Source organism: Kogia breviceps, chromosome 9, assembly GCF_026419965.1.
Source record: "Kogia breviceps isolate mKogBre1 chromosome 9, mKogBre1 haplotype 1, whole genome shotgun sequence".
NCBI lineage: Eukaryota > Metazoa > Chordata > Mammalia > Artiodactyla > Physeteridae > Kogia > Kogia breviceps.
Genome location: NC_081318.1, coordinates 54,062,523 through 54,069,990, shown reverse-complemented (window position 1 = coordinate 54,069,990; position 7,468 = coordinate 54,062,523). Strand labels below are relative to the sequence as shown.

The following is a 7,468-nucleotide window of genomic DNA, read 5'->3' as shown; positions in this document are numbered from 1 at the left end:
ATTGTATATTCTTGGCACTCTCCTCAAAGATGGGTTGGCTATATAAATGGGTTTATTTCTGAGTTCTCTATTCTGTTCTATGGGCCTATATATCTTTTATGTCAGTACTATTCTCTTTTGACTGCTCTTGCTTTGTTAAAATTTTGATATCCGGAAGTGTGATGCCTTCAAACTTTGTTTTTCTTGCTCAAAATTGCTTTGGCTATTCAGGGTGTTTTTTGGTTCCATATGAATTTTAGGATTTTTTTTCTGCTTCTGTGAGGAATGCCATTGACATTCTGATAGGAATTGCATTGAGTCTGTAGATTACTTTGGATAGAATGGACATTTTAGCAATAATTCTTCTAATCCATGAACATGAGGTGTCTTTCCATTTAGTTGTGTCTAATTTTTTTCATCGGTGTTTTATAATTTTTAGTGTGCAAGTTTTTCACTTCCTTGTTTAAGCTTACACACTTATTTATTTAGTTTTGACTGCGTTGGGTCTTTGTTGCTGCAAGCGGGCTTTCTCTAGTTGTGGCGAGTGGGGTCTACTCTTCATTGCGGTGCACGGGCTTTTCATTGTGTTGGCTTCTCTTGCAGAGCATGGGCTCTAGGTGCATGGGCTTCAGTAGTTGGGGCACTTGGGCTCAGTAGTCATGGCTCACGGGCTTTAGAGTGCAGGCTTAGTAGTTGTGGCACATGGGCTTAGTTGCTCTACGGCATGTGGGATCTTCCTGGACCAAGGATCGAACCCGTGTTCCCTACATTGGCAGGCGGATTCTTAACCACTGTGTCACCAGGGAAGTCCCCACTTCCTTGTTTAAGCTTATTCCTTAGTTTATTCTTTCTTTTTTGGATGCTATTATAAATGGAGTATTTTCTTACTTTTCTTTTTGGATACTTTCTTGTTGGTGTATAGCAGTGCAAATGATATTTGTACATTGATTTCATATCTTGCAACTTTGTTGAATTCATTTTTTCTAGCAGTATTTTTTGTGCTGTCTTTAGGGTTTTCACATGTTAGATCATGTCATCTGCAAAGAGAGATAATTTTACTTTTTCCTTTCTTAACTGGAGAACTGTTTTTGTTTTTTTTGCTTGCCAAATTGCTCTGGCAAAATGTCTAGTACTATGTTGAATGGAAGTGGTGAGAGTGAACATTCAGTGCCTTGTTCCTGATCTTGGAGGAAGAGCTTTCAGTTTTTACCATTGAGAATGATGTTAACTGTGGGCTTCTTATATATGGACTTTATTGTGCTGAGATAAGTTTATTCTATACTTAATTTGTTGAGAGTTTTTATCATAAAAGGATGTTGAATTTTGTTAAATGCCTTTTATGCATCTATTGAGATGATTATTTGGTTTTTATCTTTCATTCTGTTAAAGTATCACATTGATTATTTTGTGTATTTTGAACCATCTTTGCATCCCAGGAATAAATCCCACTGGGTCATGGTATATGATGTGTTTTTTTTTAAAAGGTCTTAGTTTATTAATTCTCTCATGAAATATCTGCACAATCACCACAGATACAGTCACTGCAGAATCTTTTCTCCTACTTTTTGTCAACACCAACAATGGTCTTTGCAGCCCCCCTGACTTTCTTTATTCTGTTCTTGTGTTCTTTTTGCTGTTTTCTTGAGGTCTTTTTCTTTTCATACAGGCCATGTCTTGCAAGCCTGTGTTTGGGCTCATTTTTCTTTGCATAATCCAAGGAATTGTAAATCATGCCAAAGCCAGTTGTCTTGCCACCACCAAAATGGGTTCTGAATCTAAATACAAAGATGACATCTGGTGTGATCTTGTACATTTTGGCTAGTTTTTCCTGAATTTCTGTCTTGGGTACTGTTGCCTTCCCACAGTGAAGGACATTGAAGACCATTTATTTCTGCTGAAGTAGTCAGTTGGTCATGATCTTCCTGGTCTGGATAGTTACTTGTCATTCATGATGGTGGCTGATCATGATGTTTTTAATGTGCTAGTGAATCTGGTTTGCTTCACTGGAGAATTCTACCAAACATACAAAGAAGGACTTACATTTTTCCTGCTCAAACTATTCCAAAAGATTGAAAAGAAAGGAACACTCAAAGCCACCATCACCCTGATAACAAGACCTGACAAAGACACTTCAAGAAAAGAAAATTGCAGGCCAATATCTTTGATGAATATAGATGCAAAAATCCTCAACAAAATATTAGCAAACCGAATCCAAATACATAAAAAGGATAATACACTGTGATCAAGTTGGGTTCATCCCAGGGTCACAAGGATGGTTTAACATGTGCAAATCAACCATTGTGATACACCATATTAGCAGAAGAAAAGCCGGAAACCATACAATCATCTCAATAGATGCAGAAAAAGCATTTGATAAAGTTCAACCTTCATTCATGATAAAAACTCTCACCAAAGTGAGTATAGAGGGAACATATCTCACCATAATAAAAGCCATTTATGACAAACACACAGCCAACATAATACTCAATGGTGAAAAGCTGAAAGCCTTCCTGCTAAATTCAGGGACAAGACAAGGATGCCCACTCTTATGGCTTGTATTCAACATAGTATTGGAAGTCCTAGCCATAGCAGTCAGACAATAAAAAGAAATAACAGGTATGCAAATTGGAAAGGAAGAGGTAAAACTGTCACTATTTGCAGGTGACATGATACTCTATGTAGAGAACTGTAAAGTCTCCACCCCAAAACTATTAGAACTAATAAATGAATTCAGCAAGGTTGTAGGATATAAGGGTAATATACAGAAATCTGTTGCATTTCTATACACTAATATTGAAATATCAGAAAGAGAAAGTAGGGCTCCCCTGTTGGTGCAGTGGTTGACAGTCCGCCTGCTGATGCGGGGGACACGGGTTCGTGCCCCGGTCCGGGAAGATCCCACATGCCATGGAGTCGCTGGGCCCGTGAGCCATGGCCACTGAGCCTGTGCATCTGGAGCCTGTGCTCCGCAATGGGAGAGGCCACAACAGAAGAGGCCACAACAGTGAGAGGCCCGCATATTGCAAAAAAAAAAAAAAAAAGGAAAGAGAAAGTAAAAAAAACCCCAATCCTTTAAAATTGCATCAAAAAAGCAAAATACCTAGGATAAACTTAGCCAAAGAGGTGAAAGATCTATTTGCTGAAAACTATGAAACATTGATAAAAGGAAATTTTTTGTTTTCTGTGTATTTCATAGTTCTTTTGTTTCTCATTTCCTTTCTTGCTGTCCTTCCTTGTGTTTTGATGATTTGATTTTTTTTCTCATTACCTATTTTGTATCTACGATAAGTTTTTTCATTGTGTTTACCATGAGGCTTGCATAAAACTTCTTATTGTTATCACAGCCTAATTTAAACTGATAACAACTTAATTTCAACTGCATACAAAAACTGTACACATTCTCTCAAAGCAAAATCAATTTTTAGTAAATGAGTAGCATCTATTTATTCAGCTAATAAAATATTCTAAAATTAAAAAAATTTAAATCCCAAATCTTTCTCTTGCAAGGCAACAGAATTGAAGGTTAAAAAGTATAAAATGAAGTTAGTGAAAGAAAGATACATGAACTGTCATCTGGTATGTAGAATAAAGATGAGATTTTTGTTAGTTTTTAAATCTACACATGTATTCCTCCTTACACTTTATATTTTTGATGTCAGAATTTACTTCTTTTTATATGATATATCCATTAACCAATTTTTGTGATTATAGTTATTCTTAATACTTTTTTGTCTTTTAACTTTTGTACTGGGGTTAAAAGTGATTTATTCACCACTCTTACAGTATTATATTATTCTGTACTTCTCTAAATATTTTCCATTACCAGAGAGATATATACTTTCATGTGCTTTTGTGTTTCGGTTTAGTGTACTTTTCTTTCAACTTGAAGAACTCCCTTTAACCTTTTATTCAAGGCAGGTCTAGTGATGATGAACTCCCTCAGTTTTTGTTTTTCTGGGAAAGTCTTTATCTCTTCTTCAATTTTAAAGGATAAATTTCCATGTATAATATTCTTGGTTGGCCATTTTTTCCTTTCAGCACTTTGAATATCATCCCACTCTTTTCCTGGACTGCAAGGTTTCTGCTGAGAAATCCACTGATAGTCTTCTGTGTGTTTCCCTGTATGTGATGAGTCACTTTTCCTGACTTCACAATTCTCTGTCTTTGACTTTTGATGGTTTAATTTTAATGTTTCTCATTGTAGATTTCTTTCATTTTAACCTCTTTGGAGTCTTTTAGGCTTCATGAATTTTATTTACATTTCTCTCCCCAGATTTGGGAATTTTTCAGTCTTTATTTCTTTAAATAAGATTATACCCTTGTGACTTTCTCTTCTCCATCTGGGACTTCCATAATGTGTACATTGATTGTTTTGATGGTATCTTATAATTCCCATAGGCTTTCTTCACTCTTTTTTATACTTTTGTTCCTCTTACTGTGTAATTTCAGATAATTTGCTTTTGAGCTAATTGGTTCTTTCTTTGGCTTGATCAAGTCTGTGGTTGAAACTTTGCACTGAATTTTTCAATTTTGTCATTGTATTCTTCAACTCACAATTTCTGTTTCTTTTTTATGATTTCTATCTCTTTGTTGAACTTCTGATTTCATATATTGTTTCCTTGATTTTGTTTCACTGTCTATCTGTGTTTTCATCTAGCTCACTGAACTTCCTTAAGACAATTATTTTTAATTCTTTTCAGGCAGTTCACAGATCTCCTTTTTAAAATTTTTAAAAATTTTTTAAAAATTTTTTAAAAATTTATTTTTTATTTTTATTACCTATTTAAATTTTTACTTATTTATTTATTATTAAAAAACTTTTTTTTTAGGTTTGACTGTTAGAGCTTTTTTTGTTTCTTTGGTAGTTTTATGGTTCCCTGATTTTTTTTTTTTTTTTTTTTTTTTTTTTGTGGTACGCGGACCTCCCACTGCTGTGGCCTCTCCCATTGCGGAGCACAGGTTCCAGACACGCAGCCTCAGCGTCTGTGGCTCACAGGCCCAGCCGCTCCGTGGCATGTGGGATCCTCCCGGACCGGGGCATGAACCCGTGTCCCCTGCATCGGCAGGTGGACTCTCAACCAGTGCGCCACCAGGGAAGCCCTTGTTAAGGATTTTTGCATCTATATTAATCAGTGATATTGGTCTATAATTTTCTTTTTTTGTAGTATCTTTGTCTGGTTTTGGTACCAAGGTGATGGTGGCCTCATAGAATGAGTTTGGAGTGTTCCTTCCTCTGCAGTTTTTTTTGGAAGAGTTTGAGAAGGATGGTGTTAGCTCTTCTCTAAATGTTTGATAGAATTCACCTGTGAAGCCATCAGGTCCTGAACTTTTGTTTGTTGGAAGAGTTTTAATCACAGTTTCAATTTCATTACCTGTGATTGGTCTTTTCATATTTCTGTTTCTTCCTGGTTCAGTCTTGGAAATTGTACCTTTCCAAGAATTTGTCCATTTCTTCCAAGTTGTCCATTTTATTGGCATAGAGTTGCTTATAGTAGTCTCTTATGATGCTTTGTATTTCTGCAGTGTCTGTTGTAACTACTCCTTTTTCATTTCTAATTCTGTTGATTTGAGTTCTCCCTTTTTTTTCTTGATGAGTTTGCCTAAAGGTTTATCAATTTTGTTTATTTTCTCAAAGAACCAGCTTTAGTTTTATTGATCTTTGCTATTGTTTTTTTTTGTTTATATTTCATTTATTTCTGCTCTGATCTTTATGATTTCTTTCCTTGTAGTAAATTTGGGTTTTGTTTTTTCTTCTTTGTCTAGTTCATTTAAGGGTAAGGTTAGATTGTTTGAAATTTTTCTTGTTTCTTGAGGTAGGATTGTATTGCTATAAACTTCCCTCTTAGAATTGCTTTTGCTGCATCCCATAGGTTTTGGATCTTCGTGTTTTCATTGTCATTGGTTTCTAGGTATTTTTTTGATTTCCTCTGATTTCTTCAGTGATCTCTTGGTTATTTAGTAATGTATTTTTTAGCCTCCATGTGCTTGTGTTTTTTACATTTTTTTCCCTGGAATTTATTTCTGATCTCATAGTGTTGTGGTCAGAAAAGATGCTTGATATGATTTCAATTTTCTTAAATTTACTGAGGCTTGATTTATGACCCAGGTTGTGATCTCTCCTGGGGAATGTTCCATGAACACTTGGGAAGAAAGTGTAATCTGCTGTTTTCACATGGAATATCCTATCAATATCAATTAAATCTATCTGGTCTGTTGTGTCATTTAAAGCTTGTGTTTCCTTTTTAATTTTCTGTCTGGATGATCTGTCCATTGGTGTAAGTGAGGTGTTAAAGTCCCCCACTATTATTGTGTTACTATCGATTTCCTCTTTTATAGCTGTTAGCATTTGCCTTATGTATTGAAGTGCTCCTATATTGGGTGTGTATATATTTATAATTGTTATATCTTCTTGGATTGATCCCTTGAGCATTATGTAGTGTCCTTCCTTGTCTCTTGTAACATTCTTTTTTTAAAGTTTATTTTATCTGATATGAGTATTGCTACTTCAGCTTTCTTTTGATTTCCGTTTGCATGGAATATCTTTTTCCATCCCCTCACTTTCAGTCTGTATGTATCCCTAGGTCTGAAGTGCATGTCTTGTAGACAGCATATATGTGGGTCTTGTTTTTGTATCCATTCAGTGAGCCTGTGTCTTTTGGTTGGAGCATTTAATCCATTCACATTTAAGGTAATTATTGATATGTATGTTCCTATGGCCATTTTCTTAATTGTTTTGGGTTTGTTTTTGTAGGTCCTTTTCTTCTCTTGTGTTTCCCACTTAGAGAAGTTCCTTTAGCATTTGTTGTAGAGCTGGTTTGGTGGTGCTGAATTCTCTTGGCTTTTGCTTGTCTGTAAAGCTTTTGATTTCTCCCTTGAATCTAGCTTCTGCATTCTATATCCCTAGCTCCTAGGACAGTGCCAGACCATAAGAATGCTCAATAAACATTTGCTGACTAAATGAATGAATACACAAATTGAATTGCTTGCAAATCATCCAAACTTATTATCATGTATGTGTTCATTGCAGAGATTCAGGGACTTCGGAACAAAGAAATCCAGTGAAAACTCCTACTTGTTTAAAAACAAGAAACCCGTTTGTGTTGGTTAAATTTTAATGCATCCACTTAGCTACGCTATGTACCCGGTTGTTTGGTCAAACACTAGTCTAGATTTTTCTCTGAAGATGTAATTAGCATCTTGTAATTTTGTAGATATAATTAGCACCTAAAATCTGTTGAGTTTAAATGAAGGAGACCACTTTTGATGAGTGGGCCTCATCCAATCAGTTGAAGTCCTTAGGAATAAAAACAGATTTCCTGAAGAAGAAGGAATTGTGCCTCAAGACTGTAACACAGAAATGCTCCCTGAATTTCCTGCCAGTGAGGCTGCTCTACAAATTTGTGACTCAAGACTGTACCATCAACTCCTGTCTGAGTTACCAGCCAGCTGACCTGATATACACATTTGCCAGCCCACACAATCTTGTGAG

At 35.6% G+C, this 7,468-nt stretch overlaps 1 pseudogene; it reads right to left on the bottom strand.

Annotated features, from left to right (window-relative positions):
* Positions 1-1,537: 1,537 nt before the first annotated feature.
* LOC131762414 (small ribosomal subunit protein eS24 pseudogene) overlaps positions 1,538-7,468 on the bottom strand; it is a 91,375-nt pseudogene continuing 85,444 nt past the window's right edge.